This window comes from Hibiscus syriacus, unplaced genomic scaffold (assembly GCF_006381635.1).
Source record: "Hibiscus syriacus cultivar Baekdansim isolate YM2019G1 unplaced genomic scaffold, ASM638163v2 tig00111588_pilon, whole genome shotgun sequence".
Classification (NCBI taxonomy): Eukaryota; Viridiplantae; Streptophyta; class Magnoliopsida; order Malvales; family Malvaceae; genus Hibiscus; species Hibiscus syriacus.
In genome coordinates, this window is record NW_024063130.1 from 69,298 (window position 1) to 87,722 (window position 18,425).

Here is an 18,425-nt window from a genome sequence, read left to right on the forward strand (position 1 = left end):
TGACCAACCAGTGGGCGAAATTTTCGGAACATCTCGAATGCTTGGGGCAGGTTGCAGGGCACCGAACGGGCATACAATGTCCCAGTGGGACGATTGGCTCCCGGTGTTGTAAGTGGGAGATCCATCATGAGGGGATGATACAATGGCACAACCATGTGAAACAACAGCCAGACTAATATCTAGGTGCAAAGGCAGGTCCTATGACTATCATGGCATTAACTGTAATGTAATAAAAGACACATATAAACAAGAAGGCCTGCAAAACTAAGAAAGTCTGAAATATACAGGCACCTACTACAAATATACACATGACAGAACCATTGATGGCCTCTGGATTTGGATGATGGTTTTGAGGTAAAGACTACCAATGTTCAGGAGGCATGCAAAACTAAGAAAGTTTGAAATAGTTTTCCAAAATAAACAGTGACCGGTACCTTACTGTGTCGTGCAAGCGCAACAGAAAATTGAATTTGGTCTTTGATAACAGAGAATGAAGAATCGCCAGCACCATCCTTGTTCTAGAGGGCAAAAAATGAAACAAATTTTTTTTTTAAATTAACTTACTGCATAGAAGAACATCATGAAATTTGAAAGTTGAACTCCCAGAAATGGAAAAAGCCTTGTTTAATTATTTGAAACTTGCCTTTTTCATTATCACACATATTTCCATCAGCATGAGCAACAAAAAGACACCATCACCTCCATGAGCAACCATCAACCATGCCCATCCAGATCAAACGCATGGCAGACAGGGTTTCAGCCATTGAAATGGATCGACTTTATTGGATCCTACATTAAACATCATGATTCTTAAATTCATCAAAACCCTTAACAACAAAACCCAAAATTACCTTATCCTGAGAATTCAAAACACTTACCGACATTGAACATTAAGTAAGTTGCTTTCCCATTAAAATTCGTATTAGCCATTGAATTCAACCCAAGAAACCCAATACTGAAACATGAGTATAACCCCAAAAATTTCTCTTCATTCAGTGTTAAGTAATATCCGACTTTATAAATAAAACATCAACTAAAGTCCTTGAAATTTAATCAACCACAACGTTCAAACTAACTAATAATAAAAACTGGTTGATGGAATAAATAAGTCATGACCACGGTAGACAATTTATCTTATTTATTTGGGTGAAGTGTCATAATTAGTATTTATGTTGGCCGACAATGATGAGTTCAGAGAGACGAAGAACAGTCGTGAATTGGAACCATTCTAGAAGAAGAAAAAAATCATCTTCCTTACATGTCATTGAAATGTATATATCCACTTATTGTACATATTTGTATCGGGTTTGAAGTATAAATACGATAATTAATTAGTAGATTTGATCTTGATAAATCTCTTGAATTTATTAAATTCTTGTTAAAAGGTTTTTGATAGACGAAAGACTTTCATTGTGTGAGAATCCCTTGACATGGTTCGAAGCCAAATGCATCCTTATTATTTGAGAAAAATGTTAAATTTACTTTAATGTGAAAAGAAAAAAAAAATTTGCATACATGTTATTTTTGAAAAAAGAAAATTAAAATTTTGAACTAAATTCTTAAATTTCTATATCTTCTATTAGATCTAATAAATAGACCGAGGAATTTGTATCTAGCTCATATCTATAGAAGTATGTCATATTTACAAGGTATAATATTTATAACTGTTGATGAAAATAGATGAGTTAAAATAATTGTATACGGTTTATTCTTTTAATTTACACACAAAACTAGAAATATAACCAATAATTAGAGGAATATTTTATAAACATGACAAAAATACCGATGAAATTTTTTAATATTAATTATTTCAAAATTTAAAAAAATAATAAGCCAAAAAGTAATAAAATTAATATGAATTTTAGCATAAAAAAGGATAAATTATGTATTTAGTACTTAAACTATTAGTTTTGATTCGTTTTAGTACTTAAATTTTTATTTTTTTAAACTATGCTTAAAGCTTAGTTTTTATTTCATTTAGTACCCACACTAAAAACTTTAGTTTTTGTTTTATTTTAATACCTCATTCAAAATTTAACGTTAAGTTTTGAAAAAATTGAAACTTTAGATACTAAAACGACTAAAATTGATAGTTTAAGTACTAAACATATTAAGCTTTTAACGACAGGTACGAAAATGAAATAAAAACTAAACTTTAGGTATGATTTTGAATTTTTTTAAAATTTAGGTGTAAACTGATAAAACTTATTTAGGTACTAAATGTGTAGCTTACTCAAAACAAATACACGATATATAAAAAAGGCTTATATAAGCAAATAAAGTATATTATCTTTTTCATTTAAGCACTTGAAGTATTTTTATCAAAATAAGTATCTAAAGTTATTTTTTGATCAAAATAAATACGTAAAGTTTTTTGTCAAAATATATACCTAAAGTATTCAATTTTTTTCATCTAAATACTAAAGTATTCTCTAATTAATATTACATGTCAACTCTTTTAAAACTTAGATGAAAAGTTTAAGTAATTTAGTCCATATTTTGTTTAAAAAGATAACTTGAGATATTTATTTAATAAAAAATACTTTAAATATTTAAATAAAAATATAATATATTTTAGATACTCGTTTACAATATAATCAGTATAAGAAATATTATACTGATAAGTTTTTTTAAGTAAAAATATTTACTTAATGAAATAATAATAATTTAAAGGGGTTTCTTTAATACATTTTCCCTTTCTGAGTCACGTGCACCTGAATCTACTTATAAAAAAAGAGTGATGAAACGAAACTCTGTGAGGTCAAGGAAAAGAAAAAGGTTACAATTTTTTTCATTTCATTATCAGCGACAAAGGAGAACGGGCCGTTGCAAAAATCCACGTGTCGCCTTGTTCACCCGCCTGTCTCCTTCACTCATCTTTCCCCCTGGGTTCTTTCACTCTTTTCCTCCTCATTATTCCTTGTTTGTTTCCTCAGCTTTCCTTGTTTTAATCCGAAGGAAAAATATTCTCTTCTTTCAAAAGCTCTTGAAATTTCAGTTTTTTGCCTTCAATAAATCCCTCTACCCAAACAAGGAACTGTTATTATTATCTTCCTTTTTTTTTCTTTTTAATGGGGGTTCGACAATTACCAGAATCTGAACCAAAATAATGTTGCCCTTTTCTTACAAGATCAAATCCATTGTTTCCCTTAGTTTCTTCTGTTATGTCGGCACAATCTTTGGAACAACGGAGTTTGATTTCGGGACATTAACTCTCAGCAGTCTAAAACTCCTCGGCGACGCTCACTTAAACAACGGGAGCGTCAGTCTCACTCGAGAACTCGAAGTTCCTTACTCCGGCTCCGGCAGAGTTTTGTATTCGAAGCCGGTGAGATTCCGGCAATCCGAAACCAACACCCCTTGTAGCTTCTCCACTTTCTTCTCCTTCTCCGTCACCAACCTCAACCCTTCCTCCATCGGCGGCGGTTTAGCCTTCGTCATTTCCCCCAACGCGGAATTCGTCGGCGCCGCCGGCGGATCTTTGGGTCTCCTCGATGAAAAGGGTCAAGGCCTGGGGTTCGTCGCCGTGGAATTCGACACTCTAATGGACGTTGAACTCAAAGACATTAATGGAAACCACGCTGGGCTGGATCTTAACAGTGTGGTTTCTTCTCAAGTTGGCGATTTGGGAGCTGTGGATATTGATCTGAAGAGCGGCGATCTCGTTAATTCGTGGATAGATTACGATGCTTTGTCGAATGCTTTTAATGTCTCTATTTCGTATTCGAATTTGAAACCCAAAGAACCCATTTTATCATCGACTTTGAATCTCGGCCAGTATGTGAATGATTTCATGTACGTTGGGTTTTCGGGCTCAACCCAAGGCAGCACCGAGCTTCACAACACATAGAATGGTGGAGTTTTAGCTCTTCTTTCGAGTCAAATTCAGGGTCAGCATCATCTCAGCCGCCGTCGCCAACGACTACTTTAATGAACCCAACAGCTAATACACCGCCGCCTTCATTGGCTCCTTCAGGTTCCGATTCCAGTTCCACCGCTCAAGGAAAGACCAGTAAGTCATCTTCTTGCCATAACCAGCTCTGCAAACAAGGTCCAGGGGCGGTCGCCGGAGTGGTAACTGCCGGAGCTTTCTTTTTGGCCTTATTTGCGGCGGCTCTAATCTGGGTTTATTCTAAAAAGTTCAAAAAAGAGAGAAGATCCGAGTCTTTTACGTCGGAGATCATCAAATCGCCAAAGGAATTCACCTATAAAGAGCTCAAAGAAGCCACGAGATGCTTCAATAGCAATAGAATAATCGGGCACGGCGCCTTTGGGATTGTTTATAAAGGTATTTTAGCTGATAATGGCGACATTGTGGCAGTAAAGAGATGCAGCCATAGTAGTACTGAAGGGAAGGCCGAGTTTTTGTCTGAATTATCAATAATCGGGGACTCTTAGGCATCGAAATCTCGTGAAATTGCAAGGATGGTGCCATGAAAAAGGAGAAATTCTGTTAGTTTACGATTTAATGCCCAATGGGAGTCTCGATAAAGCATTGTATGATGCTCGAACGCCATTGCCATGGGTTCATAGGCAGAAAATAGTCTTAGGCGTTGCCTCTGCATTGGCCTATTTGCATCAAGAGTGTGACCATCAGGTTATCCATAGAGATGTCAAGACCAGCAACATAATGCTCGATGAAGGGTTCAACGCAAAGCTGGGCGATTTCGGTTTAGCAAGGCAAGTTGAGCACGATAAGTCCCCGGATGCCACGGTAGCAGCGGGCACGATGGGGTATCTGGCACCCGAATATCTCCTAACTGGACGAGCCACTGAAAAAACCGACATATTCAGCTACGGCGCGGTGGTTCTCGAGGTGGCTAGTGGGAGGCGACCTATCGAGAGAGACAGCATAGGCAATAGTCTGAAATGCAATACCAATTTGGTGGAATGGGTTTGGGGTTTGCATCAGGAAGGGAGATTGTTAAGCGCGGCTGATCCGAGACTCGAAGGCGAGTTCGAGGAGGGTTCAATGAGGAGGGTACTAATGGTGGGATTAGCTTGTTCGCACCCCGACCCGATGTCTCGACCCACAATGAGGGGTGTGGTCCAGATGCTGGTGGGTGAAGCCGAGGTTCCCGTGGTCCCAAGAACCAAACCTTCAATGAGTTTCACCACTTCTCATCTGTTGTTGAGCCTGCAAGATAGTGTTTCGGACTGCAATGGCGTGGTTACCGTCTCAAGTTCGTCATCGGAAAATAGCTACATTGGCCCTGAACTTGTGTAAATCAAAGGACATAGACTCAACAATGTTTTTGCATAGACTCATCTGCTAATAAATTGTAAATCCGGATTCATATTAGAGTTGGAGGCTGTTTGGGGACAAAGAAAATGGTTGGTAGGGGTCCACTTTTAGGTATAGTAGAGTGGAGGATTTTTCGTTTATGGGGTTGGGTGGCTGTTTTCCCAAGCAATCCCCAATTGTCAAAAGCCGACACTAGAAAAGATTATAAGATAAATTCCGCTTACCACATTTCTTAGTAAATAAAGAGTAGATAATTATTTTAAAATTATTTTAAAATTGATAAATATGATTCATTAGGGCCTAAATGATATAATTAGCGGATATCATGAAAATAATTTCTCATACAATAGAGCCTTGAGGGGAGGCTTGGTAAAGCATTAAACTATTGCTTGCTGAAAGTGGGATTAAGCTGTATTGACTATTGACCGCTACTCTCCAAATCAATTTTCAGTTTTGTTATTATTTTTATGGTTACTTACATAAGTGATTACTAAAGTATGATTATCTTTTCACTGAATTTTAAAAGCAATAAAATGATTTCTAACATTATCTAACAAAATAATTATGGTAGTATTAAGTTCTGTTAAGTGATTAACCGAAGTCTGATTTTATAAACGATATATACTTTAATAAATTATTTTTCACCAAAAAGATATGACACACAACATTAAAAATATTAGTTGATGTCAAAATAATATACCTAAAATCAAAATAATATGAATTCGCTACAGATTTATTATACATTTAATCTGAAAAATTGAAGGGAACAAAAAATTAATTTTATTGAAATTTAAACCGACAAGCACACCTAAATTGCTATTAAATTAAAATTTTGACGGGGACTAAAACTACTTCTACTGTTTTTTTATATATATAAACCACTAAATTTATTAAAAAGAAAATATCACGAATTACAATAGAAATTTGCAATCATAATCATAATGTAAGCATGTAATTATGACACTTTTTTTTATCATTAAGACAAAACTAACAACTTAAGATCTCATAAGAACTATAGAAGGAAAAATTAAAAATCTTAACCAAAAACTCAACAATGATATGTACAACAGATTTGATTACATCAGTAAATAAATCGTAAAAGGGGATCAAGCTATTAAAAGACCACGTCAAAATCGCAAATCAGAGTCGAGTGACATGAAAAATTATTCACGATATCAAATATCCAAATCCAATCCGAGGGACTAAAGTTAGGGAAATGAGCATAATAATAGATAAGCGTCATCTTGATCAGTCGTGACAATGTCGAATCAACCTTTAAAAAAATAAGTGAAAAACAATTGTTAACTAATCGATAACATGCCCATAAAGATATATTAAAACATACCATGAAAATAAACTTATTGAAAATAAATAAATAAAATGTGATATGAAAAAAATAAAAAAAAAATAAAAATATCAACGATCAGCAACTGACATCAAACTTAATGCCACCGCCAATCAACAAAGATGAAAAGAAAATGTGTAGCCACTTCTACTCTTTATATTCATTGGTACATGATTGGCGTTATAAAGTTTACATTACTATTGCATATAACACCCCCAACCCGGATCCGAGTCCGAGGTGTCACATTGATTTTTTTTCAAAATATTTTCATTTACACGTGGATGAAAATCCAACTCACTATTCGATAAAATGAATATTTCACATTAATTGACATAAATGAGTTTTACAAAACATATCAGAGCTTATACTATTCAAATCTTTAGACTACATGCCAACTACATTCTATAAAACAAAATACATATATTTAATATGTTTCTTATTCGAAATTCGTAAGGAAGATGTTCACCTGTCTTGCTCATCTTAGCTTATCTTCTCGCTTCTGTAACCTACGTGTGAAATAATCACACGCTAAGTCTATGACTAAGTGAGGCATTAAACTTATAAAAGAACTCTAACTATATAAACATGCATGAACATATCATCTCATGATGCCACACCAAAACAATATAACATATATCTATATATAACGTAATATAGACATATACATATCACATATTATTTCCATATCTAAAACTTATTCCACTATCAATATTCTTATCATTTATATCTTATAATCGTATCCTCTTATATCTATTCTTTTAATCGACATATGATTCATTTAACCAAGCAATACACACATCATCATATAAATCATATAATACAATTCATACCACAAAAGTATATACATTACATGTAATATAATTATTATTATCTCTTTGTTAGCCCATGTATATATGTGAGAACTATAGATATGTGAGTACATTGAGGTTGTGCACTATGATGTCACCACAACTCGTATAATTCCCACTAGGGGCGCGTAGAATTTGTCCCGAATGACCACTATGTTCCGAAAGACCACTGTATATATCCCGAAGGACAACTGTATATGTCCCGAATGACCGTTGTCCATATGTTCCGAAGAACATAGGTAACCCTCGACTTTTAGCATGCCAACTATACCTCTAGCTCTCTTTACACATAACATGGGCATTAGCATTATATCATTTCACATGTTCATATCACATTTCATGGTCACATAGTCACGTAGTTCACTTCCATATAATTCACATGTTACATATACATTTTCTCATATTCCTGTCATTCATAACACATATACATGTGCTCATATCATTTCTCATCTAATCACATAGCTTAACATTTCATACGATTTCATATCCCTTTATCACTTGACATGTTACTTGTTCTTATATCTTCTCATATATATAAGATACATATTTTCTCATCTTATAAATTATATTACATATGCATGCAATCTTATGACTTATTATCAAGTAACTCCGATAATATTCTTGTATTGTTTCATAGATCAATATCATATAACACATAAATGCACATCACATAACATGTAATGCAAGCATGGCACATTCACATAGTACACAATCTTAATCATGCTTCGACTCATGCTATCATATATTCAAAATATCGGGACAGACTTATCACAAGTCTAATTCCTATGTAGAAATACATATATTCCAATAGTATGCACTCACATGGCCTCACTAATCAATACTGATCTCTTATATTTCCCTTGATCGATCTTACTTGCCAAATGTTCCTGAACTTGTTTAGGTTCAATATCTACATAAACATAATTTCCAAGATGATTATTAGAAGCCTAAACCTTATAATTTGATGCCAATAACTTAAACTAATTTATTGAACTATAATTCATTTTTTCCTTTAGGGGGTATCGATGCACTATGGGTGCATCAGTACCCAAAGTAGCTTCAAAATTTCCATGCATCGATGCATTCCTGTGTGCATCGATGCACACTGAATAATTTCTGGAAATTTACCCTTGATGCATCGGTACATGTTGAATATGTACCGATGTACACTAGCCCAGAATTCCAATTTATGCACGAAAATTCACTCTTTCCAGCTTAATTGCTTCATATATCATCCCTTTTCTTATTCTTAACTTACATACTTATGCTTAAACTCATTTATTCTCATTTATCACATCTTTATCCTCGAAATCCTATCTTCCAAATGAATTCAAGAATCATACCAAATTTTCTATATGTTCCAAAACCCAATTCTATCACTCCAAATCTCTTAATTCAACCATTGACAAGTCAAATTTAACTTCAAATTCTACTTATCAACTCTTTTCCAAAATTTCATTTAAAAACTTCTAATCTTTAATCTCTTTAGACTCATTCATCTTATGGTTTTAAGACAAATTAAGCTTTCCTTAAGCTTAATTATCATCTAATGATCAAAACCCGATCTTAAATTCAGCTAAATATCAACCAACAAGAGATCTTACCTTTGCTTATGACTTCACGGTGGAGAAGAAGAGAATGAAGAAGAGAAGTCTGGAAACTTTCTCACATTTTCCATGTTTTATAATACTAAAAAAAAGAAGATAAAAATCTTTCCATGAAAAGACCATTTTGCCCCTTTAATTCATCCATCTTTGCTATTTAATCTAATATTAAAATTATTTACTTAAATCCTGAAACTTTTAATTTATTTTAAAATTAAGCACAAAACTTTCAAAATTCTTATTTTAGTCACTGTCGGATTTTGGGATATTACAACTATTGCACAAACCAAGTAGCCTCCATGGTAAAGGAATTGTTGTTATTCCTGAGGACCTAAGTTCGAGCGCCATCAGGGGCGAACCTCCATGGTGCTCGGGGTATCCCAGGTAACCTCTCATCCAGGGGCAGACCTCCATAGTGCCCGATATATCCCAGGCAACCCCTCTACAAGTGCCACCCCTAATACAAGTGTCACCCCTCAAAAGTACCACCCCTTGGGCTCTTGCAACCCCTAAATTTTTTTCCTGGGTCCGCCTCTGAGTACCATAGATGTCAAGGTTGTGATCGTTAAATGTTGAAAGGTTAAGAGTTATATTTGAATATATATTGCATTGTATTTACCTCAGATTATTCAAAAAAAATTACATTATTATTTTCAAATATTCTCATAATAATTTATTTTTTATTAATCTGATGTGAATATAAAACAATATATGTTTAAAGATAACACCCTTGACATTTAAAAACACTTAATTTGTACTAATAATAATTTACCTTAAATATTATTTTTGTGAAAAATATATTGAGTCTTTATTAATTTAGTGGTTGGGCATGAGACATCTAGAAAAAGTTCCTAAGTTTGATTCATATCCTTTGCATATACGGGATTTCTCTTATTTAATTTTAAGATAAAATATTAAGTAACATAAAATAAAAATATAATTTAAAGTATGGTGATTCTTCTACACTCGACGAGAAGAGATGAGTATCACTAACGACGAGCATTATAATTTAATTTATAAAAATTTAAATTCTAAATGACTCAACATATAATTATAAATTAGTTAAAAATTAAAGATAAATTATTTAAAGTAAAGGGTAAACTATACCAGTGATACTTAACTATTGTCCATTTTCATTTTGACCAATATTTTTGAAATTTTACCAGTCAGACCATTCAACTATTTAAGTGCATTCAATTAAGTCACTTGCAGTTAATATTTAACGGAGAAGGTGATATGACAGTAAAAATATTTGGTATAATTACACATTTGGTAACTGTTACTTATATATTCTATCAATTTGGTCCTAATTTTAATAAATTAAAAAATTTAACCCTCAAATCAAATGATGCCATGTACAATGACCAAAAAATAACCTTTTATTTTAATTTATTTTAATTTTAAAAGTTGCGACATATTCTATATTTATAACAAAACAAATTTATAACAAAACATTTTTCTAAAAAATTGAATAACTCAAGCAATAATTTATGATATTAAATTTAAAACAAACTAAATTTATCGCTATTTTGATATAAGTCAATCTTTTAGTGCAAAATTTTTCATGCTAAGTCCACCGAGAATCTTATCAATATAAACTTTTATTAAAGATGGATATAAAATTTTAAGGTAAGAGATTAATTTTTAAAATTTTAAAGGATTGTGTCAAACGTGAAATAAATATATGTTACCTTTTTTCTATTAAAAATTTATTGGATAAAAGTTTCTTAGTTTTACAGTTAGACTATATCACCTTTTTCTAGTATAATGTTATTTACAAATAGTAGTATGATGAAAAATTTATCAAGTGAACTTTATATGCATGGGCTAATGAACTATATTTTCCTTAAAACTAAAAGATGTTATGCTATCATTGACGGGATGCTTCTGAGAACCATAAATGGAATTTCCAGTAAATTTTTTGTTTTGTTATAAATATAAAATATGTCGTAGCTTTTAAAATCTTTTAAAATTATATATTTGAGGGTTAAGTTTATTTTAATTTATTAAAATTAGAACCAAATTGATAAAATATATAAGTAACAGTAACCAAATGTGAAATTATATCAAACATTTTAACTACCAGATCACCTTCTTCGTTAAATATTAATGACAATTAGCTTAATTGAATGCATTTAAATAGTTGAGTGACTTGGTTGACAAAATTTTAAAAATATTTGTAACATCCTCAATACCGGGTTAGTGACCAAATTGTAAAGTTTCAGAATTTGGTGACTAAAGTATAAGAATGAAATAGTTCAATGATTATTGGATATATATGATGAAGGTTAATTAGTAATTATTAAAGGAAATTAAGGGTTAAATGGTCATTTGACCAGAAAGATTTTTATCTTTCTTTTAAAGGTGATATAAACGTGGGAAATGGGAGAAACATCCAGAGTTCTCTTCTCCTTTCTTCTTCTTCATATGTGAGAGAGCAAGGCAAAGGTAAGTTTAATTTCAGTTGGTTAATTCTTGAGTTTTAAGCTTAGTTTTGATTCTTTGGGTATTAAATAAGCTTAAGGAAAGCTTATATGGGATTTAAACAATAAGATAAAGGAATTATGAAGGAATTTGCAATATGAGTTTTAAGATGAAAGTTTGATATGGTATGGTTTTGAAGTTTTATGGATGAATTTGACTTGTCATCAATCTAATTAAGAAGTATGAAGTGTTAGAATTGGAATTAGAACACATTGAAAATTTGGTATGATTTTTGAATCTCATATGGAAGATAGAATTTTGAGGTTTAAGATGAAATAAATGAATATAGATTGGTTTAAGTATGTGTACTAGAGTTATGAATGAAAGGGGATGATATATGAAGTGTTTGAGAGGAAATGAAGTAATTTTCGGGCTGAAATATGATTTCTGGGCAAGGGGAATCGGTACCCATTCAAGGGGAACCGATACCCCTTCAAACGAACAACATTTCCAGAATGTCATTAGGGAATCGATACCCCCATAGTAGGGAACCGATTCCCCCTAAAGGAAAATGGGAATATTGGTTTAATAAGTTCGTTAAGTTGCTAGTATCTAATTAAAAGGTGTAGGTATCTAATGATTGCCTCAAATGTACATTTATGTAGATTCTGTGCGTAAAGCAGTTCCGGAATCATTGACAAGTAAGATCGATCAAGGGGAAAGATAAGAGATTGGAATTTGACTAGTGAGGCCAGGTGAGTGCATATTCAATAGTATATGATGTGCGATGGGAATAAGACTTGCGATGAGTCTATTCCTGAAGTGTTACACATGAATTCATGATTAAAGGCATGAGTTGAATATGCATGTATGTATGCTTGATTATATGGATTGATATGTTCCTTTATGTGTTAGGTGATAAAGTATAAGTGATTACATAAGAAAGGTTATGAATTATATGAGATATAAACTATGTGATCATAGTAAAATATAATTATATTATTAAATGATAAGTGAAATAAGCTAGATAATATTGATCTATATGATAATGTGAGAATAGTACACTAACTAGGAGATTTGAACATAAATGATAATATGAGCATATAAGATAAGCTAGATGGGAAAGATTCATATGTTTAAATAAAACTATAACAAGGGTTGTATGATAGAAATTATGAAGCTATATGAGAAGATTATAAGAGTTATATGAAATTGAATTAAGTAACAGATTAGATTATATATAGATAAAGAAATAATAGAAGTGAGATGTGTTTATAAGTCTGACATAGATATGAATATGAATTATAAGAGTGCTATATGATTATATTAGGATAAATCTTGAGAATATAATATATAGATAGATGAAATGAAATGAGTTATATGAATACATAATTATGTGATGAAATGGTGGATTACCTGAACATGTGAATATATATATATATATATATATGTCTAAGAGAAGGCATAAGATTAAGATTTAAGCAATGTGACTATAAGTATATGTGCTCTAAGTGATATGATCTTATGTGAACAAGATATGATAAGTATGTTTACATGAATAAATGTGATTGGGTGAGAAATGATAGAAATTATATGATAACATGATATATGTGACATGTGAATTATATGGAAATGATCTACGTGTAAGTGAACTATGTGATAATATGAAAAGAAGCTATGTGATACGTGATATGTGAAAGTGAATTACAAGTTTATGTGAATATTTGAAATGAAATAAATGATAATGCCCATGTTATGTGTCTTGAGAGCTAAGGGTATAGTTGGCATGCCAAGAGTCGAGGGTTTACCTATGTTCTATGGAACATATGGACAGTTTTACCTATGTCTTTCGAGACATATGGACAGTATACCTATGTTCTAAGGAACATATGGACAGTTTACCTAGGTTCTTCGGGACCTATGGACAGTTACCGAGGATCTTTATGACCTCTGGATAGGTCCTTCAGGACATTTATATGAGCTGTGATGACAGCATAGTGGTGCACAACCTCAATAGACTCACATATCTACAGTTCTCACATGTGTACATGGGCTAATCCAGAGATATGAACAAATATATATTAGTGGTATGATAAAGGTTATAGAAATGATATGATGTTGTGTGTGTATAGTGTTTGATTGAAAAGGTTAACCATAAAAGTATGTGATTACATGATAAACTGTTAATGATGAATTATGTGTATGTATGGATTTACTACAATTGATCTGATATGATTTTATATGATACGAAGAATGCATGGAATTGATATAACATGATAGAACAGAACATGCATGTATTGATATATGTTATAAAGTGCATTATAAGTTGTTATGCCTCACTAAGTCTTCGACTTAGCGTGTGATTGTTTCACACGTAGGTTTCGAGAAGAGTAAAGAGTAATGCGGAGCAAGACAGGTCAGTTTTCCTTACCAAATGTCAGATCAGAAAATATAGGTACTGTATATAGAGTGTAGTTGGCATGTAGTCTAAAGACATAAATTGTATGAACTCTGATATATATATTTTGTAAACGTTTTGAATAAGTTAAATGTTATCAAAGTTTTTAAATTACTCACTATTTTATACGAATAAATGTTTGAAAAGTCAATGTGACACTTCGGACTCGTATCCGGATCGGATACGGGTTGGGGGTGTTACAATATTGGTCAAAATGAAAAAGGGACAATAGTTAAGTGGTCACTGGTATAGTTTACCCTTTATTTTAAATAATTTATCTTTAAATTTTTAACTAATTTATAATTATATATTAAGTCATTTAGAATTTAAATTTTTATAATTTAAATTAATGATGCTCGTCGTTAGTGATGCTCATCGCTGCTCGTCGAGCGCTATAAAAATTTCCTTTAAATTAATATATATATATATATATATTAAATTTTTGGGTCGGGTTGTGTACCCGATTATAAAAAAAATTCAATCCAAATCTAGCCCAACTACCCGAGAAAGATCACGGGTTGGGTGGGTAATTTTTTTTAGAGAATTACCCTTTTTTAAGATTAGAGTAGGCAGGTCGACATGATATATTTTTTAACACCTTTAGGGAGGACATCCTCTTCCAACTGTATCTGCCTCCAACCTAACCCTATTAAGGGCCAATTTAGTATAGCTCTTAAAAAGTAACTTTAAGTGTTATAGAAACAAATTTTTAAAAGTGTTATGTAAAAGTGTATTTTAAAAGTTAATTTTTTGAGATTGAAGTTAAAAATGAGTTTAAAAAGATAAAATTCCATTAGGGACATTATGTTGTAAATTAAAAATATAACATTTAAATTTATATATATATTGGTTGTCCTTGGTTAACCTGAATCGACCCAGGTCACACACATGACTTTGGTGGGTGAGTCTCTCAGCGAAGATTTTCTACATAAACAAGAACTCGAACTCAAGACCTACTTAAGCATATCAAATTGCTTACCACTTGGACCAACTCCGTTTGTACATTTAAATTAGAGAAAATAACCTCAGTGACCAAAAATCCCAGATAATATACGATTTTGACCAACTTTTTTTGGATTTGCGAAAATGACCAACAAAATCGCAATGCGATCTCTAATTCGCATTGCGATATCCACTATCGCAAATTCGCGTTGCGATAGTTGAAAATCGCGTTGCGATTTTCCAAATTCGTTGCGATAGTAAAAAAAAAGATTTTGTTTCTTAAGAATTTTCTCTAAAAAGATTGTATCCGCGCGTACGTGTCGAAGACACGTATTACCACGACCACGACCACGAGACGAGACGGCAGCGGCGGCGGCGGCGCGCGAGAGTCTCCCTTGTTATCTTCCACTCAACAAGGAAGTGAGAAATTCAAGCCTTAAATACCATTCCCAATAGTGTTTCCAATACTATGTGGGATTGAGCATTACCAACACCATAAAATCTTAGGTCCCGACCACATATCAAAACCGTTTGATTATTTCAGATTCATTCGATTAAAGAACAAGAAAGATATATACCAGACCACAGATTTGAGATCTCTTTCCATTATCACTTGAAAGGCATGAGTCATATCTAGTTCACTACTACTTCCCTAACTTGACTTTCAAAAACAGTGGAGAATGAACATAGACAACTATTGTTAACTCAATCAATAACAGACGACACCGCAAATCAAGCCCTTGAACCAATCATTTTAGTGATTAATTTCCAATAAGTTACTCTTGATACTCATGGATAACCATCATAAGACGCATTAAAACCACCGATCAAGTAAGATTATCTAATACTTTCACATGTTCCGCCATAATATTAACTGAATAGAAATGTTTCGAGGAGAAAACAACTGCCTGTACTTATTTACTATATTCTATTAGTATTTTCCTATGCAGAGATTTAGAAAAATACATATATATCAAAGAAATGCGTGCTCATTACATAGTCAAGGAAGCACTAAAACAGATGCTTATGTATGCAGTTTAATAGTCCCTTCATATTTCGGTCTCTTTGATTAGTAAGTGGTGGTCGGGAACTAAGATTCTATGGTGTTGGTAATGCTCAATCCCACATAGTATTGGAAACACTATTGGGAATGGTATTTAAGGCTTGAATTTCCCACTTCCTTGTTGAGTGGAAGAGAACAAGGGGGACTCTCACGCGCCGCCGCCGCCGTCGTCTCGTCTCGTCTCGGGTCGTGGTTGTGGTAATACGTGTCTTCGACACGTCCGCGCGGATACTATTTTTTAGAGAAAATTCTTAAGAAACAAAATCTTTTTTTTAACTATCACAACGAATTTTCGCAACGAATTTGGAAAATCGCAACGACAACTGTAGACTATCGTAAACTATCGCAACAACAACTGTAGACTATCGCAACGAATTTGGAAAATCGCAACGAATTTGGAAAATCGCAACGACAACTGTAGACTATCGCAACGCGAAATGGAAAATCGCAACGCGATTTTCAACTATCGCAACGCGAAATGCAACGCGAATTTGCGATAGTGGAGATCGCAATGCGAATTAGAGATCGCATTGCGATTTTGTTGGTCATTTTCGCAAATCCAAAAAAAGTTGGTCAAAATCGTATATTATCTGGGATTTTTGGTCACTGAGGTTATTTTCTCTTTAAATTATATTTACACTTATATATAAATCATATCAATTTAAACTATAATAATTTTATTTTAAAATATTATTATATATGAATTATATTAATTTAAACAAAAAAATAAAAAAAATAAAAACATGTAATTATAATAAAAATATATTTTTATATAACTCACCATTAATATTTTAATATATATATTTTTTAATAACTAAAATAAATTATAAAAGTAATAAATTATTATTTTTTAAATGCTAGTATTAAATTATTAAAATAAAATATAAATATATAATTGAGTGGAGCTCATGTGTTAGTAAGGATAAAATTATAATTTTACTTTCAAATACAAAGTTGAAAATGAAAATACTAGAAATAGTAGTTTTTGCTGTTGGTTTTAAACCACCAATTACACTATAATTGTTTTACTTGTTATCCATTTGATATTAATCTTACAGTTAAAACAAACTTTTTAACTAAAATTACTTTTTTAAAACCTTACCAAATGAACCCTAAATTTGCATTCTCAGTTAGCTCACTCATCGATTCATTACTCTTTTATATATATATATTCTCCATATAAATTAAAAGTTTCACACAATTTACCTTTCAATAAAAAACGAAATTTAAAGAATAAAATTAAGATATGTTTTATTTACTTTTTAACTAATTAATTTTTAGGGTAAGGTTAAATAGTTATCGACTATAAAAAGTTACAAAATAATCATTTGAATATTTATATGTTTTAAACTCATATTTTTTTGTTAAATAATCATCTAATTTGTTATATGTGACAAACTCATCATATGTTCCAAACTAATTATTACACACACACGCACACACACTTTAATGTCTAGTACGTTAATGTTCAGTTAAGAAGATTGTTAATTTTTTAATTAAAGAAAACGAATTTGATATATATGAATAATCGGATGATTATTTGATTACGTTTAATAGGAATGGCAAAACAACCCGAACTCGACGGGGAAACCCGAAACCCGACTAAGTTCGGGTCGGGTCGGGACGAATATCGGGGTAAAATTCGGGGATGTTTTTGGGTTCGGGTTCGGGGCAAGGTATCCCCACCCCGACCCAATTATATATATATATAATATATAATATATATATATATAATTATATAATGCAAACCTTAAACATTAAAATACTAAACCCTAAATCCTAACTTTTATAATTATTAAAGTAAAAATCGGTTGATTTATTGATAAATTTTTCAATATAACCCTACACATTTAAACTCTAAATTTTAAATCCTAAATCTTAAACCCTAATTTTTTATCGGGGTCAGGTCGCGTTCGGTATAATATTTTAGGTCAGGTTTGGGGACGGGAAAAAAATCCCCGATAGGGAATGAGACGGGGATGGGGACAGGGGAGCAAAATCCGTCCCGAACCCGCCCCGTTGTCATTCCTAACGTTTAATAGGCAATAGACTTAATAAATTAACACCTTATAATTAAAAGAATACTTTTAAATTTTTAATAATAGATTAACTCGGCAAAACAACATCCCATAATAACTATTTATATAATTTACCTCATAAAACTTTTAAATTTCACAAAAAATACTTATTATAAATTCAATCCTACTTCTAACATTTTATTTTCTGGTACACGTAATTATACTCTTTTTGACTTTCGAATGCATAATTTTAAGTGGCAAGGAAAATTTTATTTGACTATAAAAATCATAATTTAAAATTATGTTAGTCGTAAATCAATATTTTCTTGTATACCCTAAAATAATAGATAAATAAGCTCCTTTTCATCCAAAGTAGGTCCCCGTACCCCACCTCGCATCACATCTCCTCTACTCCGTCTCGTCACATCTCAAAGAAAGATAAATTATATCATTTTACTCTCTAATTTTACTGTCTTTT

General features: G+C 32.1%; 1 long non-coding RNA gene and 1 pseudogene across 1 annotated transcript; one reads left to right on the plus strand and one right to left on the minus strand.

The window, feature by feature from the left end:
* Positions 1 to 434: 434 nt before the first annotated feature.
* On the minus strand, positions 435 to 18,171 carry LOC120165715. The gene is made up of 3 exons (XR_005519851.1): positions 18,162 to 18,171; positions 10,796 to 10,801; positions 435 to 518 (listed from the first exon to the last, which is right to left on the minus strand). It is a non-coding gene; the product is annotated as an uncharacterized LOC120165715 (long non-coding RNA).
* LOC120165714 lies at positions 2,956 to 5,442 on the plus strand (annotated as a pseudogene).
* Positions 18,172 to 18,425: the final 254 nt, after the last annotated feature.